Source organism: Ambystoma mexicanum, chromosome 1p, assembly GCF_040938575.1.
Source record: "Ambystoma mexicanum isolate Mex_15411 chromosome 1p, UKY_AmexF1_1, whole genome shotgun sequence".
NCBI lineage: Eukaryota > Metazoa > Chordata > Amphibia > Caudata > Ambystomatidae > Ambystoma > Ambystoma mexicanum.
The window spans coordinates 1,154,134,722-1,154,149,773 of NC_090921.1; the positions used below are offsets into that span (position 1 = coordinate 1,154,134,722).

General features: G+C 45.4%; 1 protein-coding gene across 1 annotated transcript in view; it reads left to right on the forward strand.

The window, feature by feature from the left end:
• Window positions 1-1,180: 1,180 nt before the first annotated feature.
• LOC138450306 (B-cell receptor CD22-like) overlaps window positions 1,181-15,052 on the forward strand; it is a 437,337-nt gene continuing 423,465 nt past the window's right edge. The window contains exon 1 of the mRNA XM_069604830.1: window positions 1,181-1,264. The gene's annotated coding sequence lies outside the window, so the exon portion shown is untranslated. The remainder of the gene's footprint in view (window positions 1,265-15,052) is intronic.

Genomic DNA, 15,052 nt, shown 5'->3' on the forward strand with positions numbered 1-15,052 from the left:
TCGGCATAGGGTGGTAAGGGATTACCGGCACCGGCGACCTTACCGGTGCTGATAATCCCTTACCACCTACCTCACAATGAGGCCCATTATCGTGGACACTGCCTTTACATTGAATGAGAGACAAGAGTGCAGAGTATACAAGATTGGTCACCTATAGACTTTACATCAGCACATAGTGCTCTAAACATGCAGTCTGCATGTTCCACCTGCTTATTTTGGAACTCTACCTATTCATATAACAGAGTTTTGTGTTGCTGAGTTATACTGCTGAAATTGATATCAAGATTGTAAGAAGTTTATTACGACGTCTTCGCTATATGTACCCAATGGTGGCTGTGCCGTTAACAACCGCAAATTGGTTTTACCTCTACATAAAGTTTTGTTTGGATTGAATTGAAAGTAACTACCTCCAGCTATTCTTTATGTACTACTTTGCTCTAAGATATAGGGCATAGCACCCTCATGGGTCAGAAATGTGTTTTTTTGATTCATAATTACCTGAAAGCTATTAACAATTGAATTATGTTTAATTTTGAATGGAAATAATTGATTTAATCAACGGGACATAGTTCCCATAGGAGTGCACATTGGGACTTTCTGTCAGTATGTGACAGATTTTGTTGGTTTGGCAAATAAGTAGAATTACCACTGGCGGAATAACCGCCATTAGCAATTCTGCCGAACTCGCCATGGAGTCCGGGGACAAACACCAATATACCCCCGCTTGTAAGCCGACAGTAAATTCGACTGTAAAGTGGCGGTAAAATGTATTTTGTTTCATGGTATTCCAGCAGATTTACTGCCGGAAGACAACCAAACCTGTAACGAGGACCACATGTGCAAACTGAAATCACAGATTGGATCTCCAAGGGTTTGGCAGAGTTTTTGAATCTTCTGTGGTATGCAAAATACGTACCATTGAAATGGTTCCTGGAAATATTTGTTTTATTCCCAATGAGAGAATTCAGCTTATAATGTGCCCTCAGTGTTTCCACCACCATCTGTATTTCCGAGGGAAAGCCAGAGACCTCAAAAACGATTTTCACATTGGACATGTGCTTCCTTCCTTCTTTGAATGGTTCCTCTTTTTCTGACTTCTTGAAACACGAAGAGTGCTGGATTCTCTGCGTATTTCCGTTATTGGCAAAGTTGCGACTCGTGCCCTTGCACACACTTTGACCAGAGCGTGGCTGTCTTCTTGCATCTGCCTCGTCTAAAATGGATGCCTGAAAATAGAAGCTGACACCGCGAATCTGCACCTCAGGTATTTCCCACTCCCTGTTCTGAAAAACGGTATGCAAAACTAGATGAAAATGCACCTGAAAAGTATCTCGAAGTGCAGAGCTCTTATTGTAAGACTAAGGGTTCAGGAGGTCGTGGAGGGCTTATGATTGCTTGACTTGGGGCTACAGTAGGGTTATGGTAGGTAGGTATTAGGATTAGGGTAAAGCTAACGGTTATGTTAAGAGTAAGTGTTCAGGTGAGAAATAGCAAAAGGCTTGGAGTTACAGAGGTGGTGCGGGGCTGGCAATGTTGATTTTAGAGTTAGGGTATAGGTTAGAGTTAGTAATGATGTGGAGAGCTTATACTATTGGGATTGGGGTTAGTGTGTTTGTTTATTAACCTTGTGTTTTGTATCATGCCACATGGAAACAGGACGTTCAGAGCGCTAGGGACGTTTTTGTGTGGAGATTAAAGCAGTACTTAATTTTTCGGGGGTGGGATGATTTTCAGGGCTCAACCTTGGCACATTTTTTCTGAGCTCCTGCACTTACTGCTGATTCCATCTTGATAATGTTGTGGTGTTTTGGCAACTTTATTATTTCAACTGGCAGTCAGTTATATTAGTATAACATCAACATTGCAATGTTCGAAATTGCTGGGAGCTATTTAGCTTGTACCTCTACCCAACCTCCTTGAAAGCAACAGCTTCCAGGAACTACTTTTGGCTCCCCAATATAAGTACTGCCTTACAAACATGCAAGTGTGACATTAACTCTGAGTGTTTGAAAATGCTAATAAAGAATAACTCGGGCACATCTAGGACACATTTAAAGATAAAGGATCATACATAATAGCCAAAACGTTATTATACATCTCGTGTGGAAGTTATATGTATTTATTTATTTATTTAATTTTTCATAACGCTGCATATTATACCGTTTTATAGCATACCTGAGTCCGGTTTCTAAGCGCGGATCTGGGATTCAAACCTCTGTTGCTCTGCGTGGTCTTGCTTCCAAGACCAACAGGTTGCCCTGTGCCATCCTCTGTTTACGAGGATAGCACAGGGGTAAACAGATGAGGGTGGTATTCCACTGTCAGCAGGCATTTTTGGGTACGACCCCCTGGTCTACATTATAGGGAATTGGGGTACCTACTGCTTTTATTGTGGGCAGTGCGTTAGCTGTGGTGAGATGAACCATGTATTAGTGGTGGGTAATCGGACACCACATATGGAGCTCCACAACCCATAACTCCTGTAGGGCTTTGCACAGGCGGGATGGAGTAAGGTAGTCTCGGGTGAGTGACAGGCCCTGACAGGCCTCACAGGGGAACTCCCATGACTGCAAGAGTGGGTGGATGCAGTCTGTGGGAGAGATGGATAATATTAAAAAAACACTCTAAGGGAGGGCTTGAGGGCTTCAGTGTGTCGCTACACACTATGAAAAAGCCTGCCAATCTAGTGAACAACTATGCCCTGTGAAAAAATGTAGCACACTTAAAGGGTGACTGCGCCCTGTGGGATGACCTGAGACATCTCTGGTGACGGAGCCCTCCCCTATGAAAAATCGTGAAACACTTTAAGGGTAGCTGCATCCTCTGTCAGTACCCGAAACCCTTAAGCGGTGCCTGTGCCCTGTGGGGGCATCAAAGAACAATAGTGGCTGGCCGTACCCTGTGAACAAACCTGAGAAAGATAATGGCTGGTTGTGTCCTGTGGGAGAATTGGAGACCCTTAGTAGGTGGCTGTGGCCTGTAAAAGGAATGGGCAGGATTAAGGGATTGCTGTGCCCGTTAGGAGTTCATGAGAACCTTACTGACCGTCTGTGCAAGAACATGGAAACATTTGACAGATATGTGATCATATGATCAGCATTCACAACTGTACCATAGTGACTACAATGACATGTGTAAGACAGCTGGCCTCATTACGAATCAGGCGTTAAGGGGTTAACGGCGCCGTAAACGGCGCCGACCCTTAACGCCTGATTACAAGGTCCCTTAGCGCCATGGTGATATTAACGCCTGCTTTTTGCAGGTGTTAAAATCCATGGCGCTAAGGGACCATGGTGCTAATTACGCCACCGTAATTTATGGTGGCGTAATTAGCGCCTTCCCCACTCCCATTGTGCCCTATGGGGCAAAAATGGGAATGGGGAAGGGTAAATGGGAAATGGGGATTCACCTTGGAATGGGGCGGTAAATCCGCCATCCACCATGGTGTAAACATAGTTTACACCATGGTGGTAAGGGTACGACCCAGGCGCTAACTTACCGCCTGGGTCGTAATGAGGCCCATGCAAACAGTAATTAGCATGTCAAATACCTGCTGAGTGTGAACATTCTCAAGCCAGTAATGTAGACAAACTACCCACTTTCCTCGCCCAACTACTTTGTTCACACTTGTGTCTTTCTATAATAGGCAGAAACTGAGCGTTGCAATAATGCTGTCTAAAACCTGGCGTTAGTAGCATGTCATTTTACATTGTGTAAAGCATTACAAGTACCAAAATTCAATACATGTGAACCCACAAGGCTAGACTAGTTGATTATTTTACAGCCACCATGGGACAACTTAAGAACCTGTCCAAGAAACTACACTGTACTACTTTCAATGCATAGACAGACATCAGAAGAGCCTGTATGAAAAAGTAACATGCTTCTAGTAATTTCTTAACATGGATATTCAACTTGTTTTTATGCATAATAATAATAACATTTGGAGTTCACCAAAAATGTAACGTTCTTTGCAGATCCAGCAACCAAATATGCACCCACATCAAGAGATGTTTTTAACTGCCCTACAAAAATACGAGCAGTGGTTCAAAAAGCAGGTTGGACCCTGAGGCAATGAAGGTAGGCCTTGCTGCTCATGCAGCATCCTGACACCGTCACAGCACCTCTGGGGTACTTGCACATTTAAGCAAAACAAAGGCAATCTGAATGGGTTGATGGGACTCAAGGCCCTTTCTTGAAATCAATGTTGAAGTGGCTTACAAAATGAGGGATGAGAACATGATTGTACAGTGGCATATAGGAGATATGAAAATGGGCCTTACCAATGAATAAGACCTGAGGCTTAATAATACAAAATACAGGGCAAATTTACAAAGCTTTTTTCAAGAAAGTAGCACCTTACCTATAAGTAATGTGACGAATCCCAGGGTATTGTTGCTGCTCACATGAGGGGAGTTCCTTTCCATGAGGCCAGGGAGGTGAGGCCGCTACCCGATAGTCTCCCTGGAGGTGGCACTCAGGGAGTGGATCTCATGGGGAGGGGAACCCTCCAAGGGACCAGCGAAGTCTATCCTGGGAGAACATGGTATCACCTCCTCCTTCTTAGTCCCCTCAGTCCTTTCACCCATCTACCCCGTCTATAATTTCCCACAAATCCATCTATTACTGTAAGATAGGAAACCCCAACCACTTTGAACATACTATGATGAGGAAGAGTGAGAACTACTCAGTTGGAATACCTTTTACTAATGACACGAAGAAGATTGGGCAAAGAGGAAAAAGTCCACTGCGGAACCAACATACGCAGTATACTCAATCCAACTCAATCCCAAACATAAAAAGGGAAAAAGGACTGTACGCAAATACAGATCCTCACTGGAGGAAGCGAGAGCTGGCAAACAGCTTACCTCTAAGAGCAGGGGAAGGTGGCAGAGCCTTGCCAAACACAGGAGGTGTTCAGAGCTATCCCTGCTGGAGAATCGGCGGTCCGGGAGCAACCAGGAGCCGGAACTTGCGACCGAGACAGGAGGCGTGAACTGAGAGAGAATGGACTTGGAAGCACAGCATGGAGACAATGAGAGCCGAAAGGTGCGCAGAAGCCCACATCAAGCATAGATGGTCCCGCGAAAACACCCAAGGCAAATAGTAACAACATGAAAAGTACTTAAATTACTGTAAGAGGTGACAGGGATTAAGAAGAGCAAACAGGGAAGTTCAGGAAAGCAGAGGAACCCTTTCTCCATCACCCAAGTCCCTGGCAATAAATACAAAGCGGACATATGAGAAACAGTGCCTGGCAGATTAGTGAACCAGGCCTGGCAAAAAGGGACAGCAGACCTGAGAGAGGGATCGGGGACCCATATGAAACTGGAGAAGGTTCACAAAAAGAGTACAGAGGGTCAAATACCCATTGCAGTCTAGGGAAGCACACAAACAGGGTGCTGGGCTACAAGGCGAACATGAGAGGGGGTCTGGACCCATATGAAACTAATGAAGCTGCACAAGAAGAGTACAGGAGAGTCATGGACCCATTGCAGTCTAAGGAGGCATGCAAACAAGGTTCTGCGGGTCAAAACAAGTCAGGGAGAGACCCAGAAGGCATAAAGTGTTCAGGGACCCACAGAAATGAGAGAAAAGATGCAGAGCAAATCGGGAAGGCCCCAAAATGTACTTGAAATATCTGGGACCCAAACAAAAGTGAGCAGGATGAAGATATGATAAAGGGGAAAGGGCCCATTGTTTAACATGTTCTCTGGAACAACAGTGAAGTCTGTTAGGATGAGGAAACCAGACCTGACGATACATTTTGAGGACTTTGCTTTTGATGTTTGTTTTCTTGTGAGACACAGGTGAAGGTGATGAAAGAAGGAACTACAGGAAAATCTGGCAGGATAGTGAGCCGGGTTTGCTGTGGAATATTTGTTTTGTGAAAGTACAACCCTTTGAAACAAGGTCAGTTGCAGATCAAGTCTGGTAGGATCAGGAACCAGACTTAATGAGACATTTGCTAGGTTAAAGAAGAAGAGGGGAAGGGACTTCTTCCTGATACTTAGATATTGTATTTTCCTATCAAGACTTGAATATTCAGAACTGGACTTTTTAGTTGGAATCCAGAACAGGAGAATTCTTCTTCTGGATCCACAGGGTCACAGTGGGCCTTAGTTAACATAGTATGCAAGGGACGGAAATAGGGTTTGACACAGGACAGAGTCTTTTTGTTAAGGTAGGGATACCCCTCGTAGAAATAGGGCTAGATAGGTGTTTCCTTTTCTTAATCTTTAATGAAACTATTTGACAACAAATATGCCTCCAATGTGTCAGACTCATACTTCTGCACTTCTGCACACTTACGTTTGGTGTCAAGATTGGGATCTGACCTCTCTGACCAAAACCGGGAAACCTAAAGTTGACTCAACTTAGTAACTGGGCCTCCAACGCCTCAATGTCTACGCCCAAATCCTTTGGCTTTGACTTATCCAGCTTGGGTGGTGGACCCCGAAAATTGGACCCAAATTTGCACAGTGGATAGTAGAAAAGGCTGTGTTGCCTGATCTGCTGCAAGTCCCTGAGCAAGAGCAAACTGATATAGAAGAAAAGGCATTTGGTGAAGCAGATATAAGAGGGGAACCCGAGCCAGGAACATACACCTCATGGACAGATGCTGAAGACATTAAGATCATACCAGAACTTACTTTTGGTCAGCGCAATGATCCCATATAAGCCATAGAAGCTGAGGCTTTTCAGAAGGTGGTGTCAGAAGAGGAAGGTTGAAATAAAGATGCTCCCTTGTTTTTCCACAAACGTGGGTTATTGTACAGAGGAGATACAACAGCAGAGGGTGTTTTAAGGTCCCAAATAGGCATCCCCGCACTTGCACAATCTGAATGACACAAGGCCTAATAAGATCGTTATTTTGTCCTCCCTTTGTTTCCCCCTCCTTGTCATGCCTAGAAACACTTTTGTACAGGCACGTTATGAATGCCACTTCATATCATATTATAACACCTTTATGCTTCAACCCTCCTTGATCCCTTACCCATTATAGATATTCCATTTTCCTGCATAGGGGTAGATGTTGTGGGTCCTCTCAAGCTGTCCCGGCGTGAAAACAAATACATCTTGGTCATTGTAGACTATGCAACCTGCTATCCCGAGGCCTTCCCAATGCAAAACAGTTCAACACAACAAATCTTAAAATATCTCATCTCATTCCTGTCCCCAAAAAAATACTCACTGATCAAGGGACCAATTTCATGAGAAAACTGATGACTGAGGTGAAGGAGATACTCCAAATTTAAATGCTCTGCATATCGGTATATCATCATAAGACGGACGGATTCATCGAGCGTTTCAATAAAACCCTTAAAACCGACCTCATGAAGCTCGTCGAAAGAGATGGCATGGATTGGGATGTGATGACTCCTCAAGCTCTCTTCACTGTTAGAAAGCTCCACAGGCAACCCCAAGCATTTCACTGTTTGGACTTCATGGGCATGAACCGAGGGATGTACAACATATGCTCAGGGAAACCTGGGAGGAGAGGGAGAAAGCTGTGTTGCCTTTATCTCAAACAGCACAGAGAATAAAAGGAACATAGGAAGATTGTTTGATTGCCAGTCCACTCACATCTAGCCAAGACCCAGGAACATCAAAAGGACTTATATTACTAAAAAAACTATAACCTGTTCCTTTTCCATCGAGCAAAAAACACTAGTACCTCTCCCTACGTCTGAAAATAAGATGTTGTCCCGGTGACATAATCCATATGAAATCTTAAAACACACTGGTCCATGCAATTACAAATTATCACAACCTGATAGAAGACTCAAATCCCAAATCTACCATGTTAACATCTTAAAAGAATGGAAGGAAGTTCCAGTAGAGTGCTCCTCTGTAACGATGGCCAGTCTGTTTGTATTTTTTTTTTGTATTTTATTTATTTGTAAAGCGCTCCCGGCCCTGGGGCAGCTGGGTGCAAATCGTACAGCTATTACAGCTCTTAAGGCAATCCAGTTACATAGAATAATACAGTTACACAATAAAATAGGTTACAACAAAAGTATGCAGGACACAGTAATGAGTGCAATCAAGTACAGAAGGCATAGCCGCGGCCGCAGCCATGCTAGTGAGATCCATGAGGCGACTGGCAGTCAAGGTCATGCAACCAGAGTTTGGATTTTCTTTTGAAGAGGTGGAAGGAGGGTTCAGATCTAATGGATGTCGGGAGCGTGTTCCAGAGCTTTGCCGCCTGGACAGGAAAGCTAGAACCCCCTGAGTTCTGCAGCTTGAATGTGGGAATGGACATAGTGTTGCCTTGGGCCGATCTTAGTGGCCTTGAGTAAGTGTGTGGCAGGAGTTTGTTGAAGAGGTAAGCTGGGGCAAGATGGGCTCTGGCTTTGTGTGTTAAGGCTAGAGCTTTAAGGGCAATTCTGTGTTCGACAGAAAGCCAGTTCAGGTTACGTCTTGTGTCAGAAATGTGTGACTTCTTCGGGATGTTAAGGGCAGCCCTGATAGCGTTGTTCTGCGTCACTTGTAGTTTGTTCACGTTTCTAAGGCTAGTCCCTAAGAAGAGTGAGTTGCAATAATCGATTTTGGACATAACTAACGTTCTGGCGAGGGTGATGCAGTTGGGTGTTGTCAGGAAAGGCCTACAAGCAGTAATAAGCTTGCAAGTGTAAGCAGATGCTGCAGCCACGGCATTAGTTTGTCTGTTGAAGGATAAAGTGTCATCAAGGTAAATACCGAGAGTTTTAGTATTATTGGAAGCCGTGATGGTGTTGCCATCAATAATGAAGGATTTAAATGAAGGGTCTAGTTTGTTCAGTCTAGTGCGGGAGCCAAGTATTAGTATCTCAGTTTTCTCATCATTTAAGCAAATTCCGTGGTGTGCCATCCAGGCTTGGATTACTGAGTAAATTCCGTTAAAGACTTTGGAATCTTCAAAGTGATTTCCTGAGATTGGGATTCATATCTGGGTGTCGTCGGCATAGTTAGTATACAAGACACCCATGTAGTCCAGAATATCGAATAATGGCTTAGTACAGACATTATAGAGCGTAGGGGATACGCATGATCCTTGAGGGACCCCACAGAGTACCGGAGACGGTTCAGCCAAGGCTGAGGATGAGAAGACTCTCATGGTTCTGTTGGCAAGGAAAGAACTAATCCAAGAGGTAGCGGAGTCAGAGAAGTGTGTGGCTGATTTTAGGTGCTGGCACAGTATTTGGTGGTTGACAAGGTCTAAGGCCGCTGATAGGTCGAGTAGTAATAGGAGTGCTAATTTGCCCGTGTCTTTTATATCATGCATTTGTGTTACAAGGTCAATCAAAGCCGTTTCTGTACCATGTCTAGGGAGGAAGCCAGATTGCCTGAGGCCCAGGAGGTTGTTGGTTTCTAGATATGCTTGAATTTGTTAGTAGGCAGCTAGGTCCAGTATTTTTAGTAGAACAGGAACTGTTGTAATTGGTCTGTAATTAGAGGGGTTGCTAGGGTCAAGTGAGGGGTTTTTAAGGAGTGGGATGACCCAGGCATCTTTTAAATTATCAGGTATCGTACCTGTTTTGAAAGAGACATTGATAAGGCTGGTGATGAAAGGGGCAAGGTCATGCGTGGCCGCTTTAATGATTGGAGCGGGGCTGGAGTCACCTTGACAATTGGACGGTTTTAGTTTCCTGATGATGTTTACCACTTCCCAGGTGTCCAGTGGAGAGAAGCAAAATGGTTTGATAGATGGTTCAGGGCTAGTCTTATTGGTGGTGGATGTCTTATGTTTGAGGTTGGCCGGCAGGATTCGTTTTTTTTGGTTGATTTTGGTTTGGAGCATTGATATTTTATCTAGTATTGCCTTCTGAATGTTCGTGCACCACACGGCATCTGCGATACAGTTGTCAATAGCGGCAATAGGAGATTCAAGTTCTTTAAGGATCAACCTGTCTATTGATAGAGATAAATAGCTGTATCGAATCCTTGAGCTGTTTCCAAACTTGTTTTAGAAAGGGCCTATCGACCAACATGAATATTTTCATTGTTAACTCTTTAATTGAGCAAACTAAGGAGATGGATTCCCTTCCTCTATACGAAGCCTGATAATTTCCTTTTTCCCTGCCAACTTTTGTATTATGTTAATTTGGCATGTGTGCAACTGAATGGGTTGGGTGAACTCCAGTGCCAATCAGATGGGCAGTCTGACAAGGTTGTTTGTTGGACTCCTCCAATTTAATCTGTTTGTCTCTGATTTGGGGCGTTTTATAGGGTAAGTTAATAATGCTCCTCCTAGATTGAGCCACATAAAAGTGGGGTGGCTTGGGTACACCGACAATTGGTAGTACATTTATGGGACTTAGTTGGAGTTCCTGGGCCAAACTTGAATATGCAGAACACAATGGGCTCACTGTTAAAATGAGAAAAATGCAATTCCTGGTATTTTGGATGAAATGTGGGACACTCCATCAAATTATGTGTGGGGAAACTGTTATCGAGAGTAACCAACTATTGTTATTTGGGGTGTGAAATTCGGTCGGGTGGCAGTGAGGATATGCATCTGAGAAAAAAGCAACCTAAAGCCACAGCCACTATGGCAGCAATTAGGCAGTTCGCCAGGTGCACCGCCGGATATAGCCTCATTGGTGTTATATGCATCTGGTCATGATGCCTACCCCCGGGCATCCGGATCAAGCCCATCAGCCCCGGGAGCAGGCATCCAGACATTTACAAAAACCCCAGCAGCCCCAGCTAGGGGCTGTCTGGGTTCAGCCCTGGCGCCGTAGGCGCCAAGCTCATAATAAAAATCATGGCGCCAGGTTCATAGACATTACTTACCTCATGAAGACCATGCTGCAAATAAATCCAAGCCAACGTGAGGCCTGGATGGGACTATTTTACTACAGGTATCTGTAAAGAGGGAGAAAAACAACACTTTAACGCATGCAATAGTTACCGGACAGCGTTGGGTAACACAGACTCTCACCTGAACGCCAGCAGCAGCTACGAGACCTTCTTCTCACAAACTCAGTTGCAACTTAAGGAAGGAAGGGGACAAGAGTGAACATCGGGCACATTGAACTCTTTGAACTTGATACTTACCAATCCCGCCTGGGACTTCAGAGTCAATGCTTACCGGAACTCTCCCAATACCTTCAAACCAGTGAAGTAAATGGTATGTACGCGCCCCTGCAAGACATGCAGGATGGAGAGCTCATCTTTTACAAACATATGTGAGGTTACTAAGGGGATATCGGAGGTGATTAGTGCGGGAGAGCGAGAACAGTTGGGAGGCCATCACTAAAACCCACAGGTGGCTAATCCCTGTCTCCACTTGCAGGAAAATACTTCTTCGGGTCCAGCAGACAAGACTAGGCGGGCCAGTCCAGACAGTCATCTCTGCACTACGCATCACGTTGACGGAGACCGCAGCTGTCCAGGTCCGATCGACACCCCTGTGGGGTCCAGGTGAGTGTAACACATCTGTAGACAAAAGCTTGTTTCTACCATACACTATGCTTCATAAGCCTCCTATAAAGATCACTCTGTTTGGACAAACAGAGATGAGGGTGTTGTATGGAGAACGTTTTTGGGTCTGTCGAATTTAACGCCAGTTGAGGCAGTAAGACTGGAGTTGGGTCTGACCTCCCTTTCATCCATGATTAAGATTAATCAGGGCAATATTTATATTAAAATAATGAGTATGTTGGAAAGTGCGCTATTGGGGATAGGGAAGACTGCCCTATGGACCCATACAAGTGCGCTACTGCCAACCTTTAAAATGATAAATTATGATGTTTTCCTTTTTATTGGTTGGAAACCTGTGTGGGATTATGGTACTTGTGCTTTGTTGAAATCATTTAGAAACAGCACAAAAAACGGGACTGGGTTAACACTCATGATAACATAGCTAGACTTAGTTATTTTACTCCCTTTGCACAAATGCTTTTTACATTCAAGAAACCACAACAGTATATTCATCTTGTTCCATCTCTAGTAACGATAAGACTGTTAATGCTGCTAAGATTTAACAGGTTGGAAATCTTGGCCAATAAGGGAGCATGGCTTGGTTGTCACGCCCCCCGTTAGCACAGCCCTCAGCCTCTACTTCTCACACACAACAAACACCCACACAGGTTAGGTCCCGCATACCCCTGCAGGTCTGCCGGCGAGAGGTTGGCAATGATCGGCGGCCAAAACATCTGCATCCATCACGTTCTCCGTATCTGCGCTGGCGAGCGCCATGGAGGCTTGCCACAGGTTTCCTGCAGCGCCGACATCATGGGAATGCTTCGGATGCACCACACAGCACTTCACGTGACCACTGAGATGCTGAGCGTCCGTCGCGTAACAAGGAACTACTTAATACTTCGGTCACGTGTCCCGGAGCGCGTTCACGTGACCTGATCATGTGGTTTCTGTTGCATTCAAAAGCAACGAGCGGACTGCAATTCAGCGCTTCACAGCTGATCCTGTTCATCACTGTTCGGCGTACTACGGATTGTTTGTTTCTTGTTATATCGACCACGGACTGTTTTTGGATTCTGCTTCTGGATCTCCCCTTGGTACTGCTGCTTGGATCTTGTACTTCTCCGGACTTGACCACAGCCTTTTTCCCCTGGACTGCCTTTTGGATTGCCCTTCTGCTTTAACCAATCTTTCCGCTTTTATGACCTTGGACTGTTCCTCGGATTTGTTTCTGGACTCCCTTGCCTTGTTGGCTCATAGTTCTAAGTATCCTGCATCAGGTGGTGACGACATCCAGTCGAGTGCCCTCTATCATCAACCTCTGCGGCTGCCTCGGAGCCCATTTCCTTACACCTCACTTTGGGTTTCCTGCCATCATTACTGGGTAAGCTCCATTGTAGGTACATTGTTTACTCTGGTTGAGATTGTATTCATTGCTTAATGTAAGTGTTTGCCTTGCAGTGGTCAGGGGGGCATCATTCCGGAGTTCCTGGTTCCGGCCAACGGCATTCATCACCTGTGGCCTGAAGGATCGCACAGGCAGTATTATTATTGTCTGCTCGTGTGGTACTTGGGGACGGTGGTATCATCATCTACATGACCATCAAGTCCTGACAGACTGTGAAGCCACTTTTTGGTAGTCCAGATGATGGAACCCAGTGCCGGGGACCCCGTGACCGCTCTAATGCAAGCTGTTGTGTCCCTTAGAACAAAAATGGCGGCTGCTACAACTGCAATACACCATCGCTTAGATTCCATACAAAGTGCCCGCAACCCATTACCGGCTGATGCTGAATTCAGTGAACCTACACCTCCAACCCCGGGTCCTTCCGCACCTCCTACATCACCGACACCTGTGGTATTACCTACCCCATTCCCTCTAGCAGCTCCTGAGAAATACCAGGGCGACTCCAGGAAATATCGTACCAGTGTAAGCTCCATTTTCTTTGTCGACCACAGGTATTCCATAACTCTACTACCAAGGCCGCATTTCTACTCTCTCACCTGACAGGAATTGCTGCTACCTGGGCTAACCCCTTCCTTGAGAACGATCACCCTGTTCTTTATGATTTTGACCTTCTGGTGAACGAGATGGCTAAAGTTTTTGATACCAGGTATAAAGCCCAGTCTCAGGATTTGGAGCTATTGGATCTTGCACAAGGAAGACAGACCCTAATAGAATACATCACATGGTTTAACCAGTTGTCAGCAGAGACTTAATGGCCTGAAAATAAGAAAGCTGTGGTGTTCTGCAGGGGTCTGTGCAATACTATGAAGGACGCCCTTTCAGTAGTCCCTTCACTCCCAGCCACCTACTCTGATCTGGTAGATCTAGCACTTCAGGTAGACACTCGGAGGTCTGAACGTCGTGCAGAGACAGGCTTCTCAGCCAATCCATCTCCTCCCTCCCTAAATAGCGCAGGTGAACCCATGCAAATAGGAGGATTATGAAGCCCCATCACCCAAACTGAAAGGGAACACCGGAGAACTGATAATGCATGCTTCTACTGTGATCTCAACAGACATTATGTCAAAGAGTGCCCACGACACCCAAAGAATAAGAACTCGGGTTTTCAGAAAGCTCGTCCTTGAGTACGGGGGACAAGACGAGCTTGATTCATAACCCAGGGAAGGTTCCTACCTTCGGCCCTGTAAGACCAGTTGTCATCCAGGTGGTACATCATCCGGCTAGGGATTGCTCACATTCAGTCCATATTGTTATCGATTCAGGGGCTACCGGTTGTTTCATCGATATCTCTTTGGCCAAATCCATGAATCTCCCATTGGTAACCAAAACACATCCAGAGCCAGTCCAGACTGTTGACGGGTCCTCCCTCGTCTCCGGTCCGATTAAACAACAGACCGTTCAGATGGACGTGATCATCCAGGGTAACCACAAGGAACTGTTTTCTTTCGATCTTATCTCGACTCCACAGTTCTGAATAATCCTGGGCCTTCCCTGGTTAACAAGGCATAACCCTCTCATAGACTGGGGTACTGGACAGGTCTCTTTCGAATCTGAGGTGTGTCAGCACTTTTGTTTACTGGAGGAAGAAGGCGTTACCAACCCTGCAAGGGCACTTGGGGGGCTGCATTCGGTTTCTATAGGGGAGGGTGGTCCTTCCGAGACAACACATACGGTGGGAGCTACTATGTCTGGAGTGCCCTCAGAGTACCATGATTTCCAGGTGGTATTCGATAAAGCATCTGCCGAGGTCTTGCCCCCTCACAGACCATACGATTGCCCCATCAATCTGGTTGAAGGGGAATCGGTTCCCAAGGGCCGTATCTATTCTTTGTCGCCATCAGAAGAGACGGCTCTGAAGGAATATATACACCACGCTCTGCATCTAGGTCATATTAGGCCTTCCACCTCACCCGCGGCTAGCCCCATATTTTTTGTTCCCAAGAAGGAAGGGGATCTTCGTTCCTGTGTGGACTACAGGCGGTTAAATGCAGTCACCATAAAAAACCTCTACCCCATCCCGCTCATCTCAACTTTGTTAGACAAACTGACCATGGCTTCAATATATACCAAGTTGGACCTCCGGGGGGCATATGACCTAATTCGTATGCGCTCTGGCGATGAATGGAAAACGGCTTTTTGCTCTCGCCAGGGATTGTACGAATATACGGTGATGCC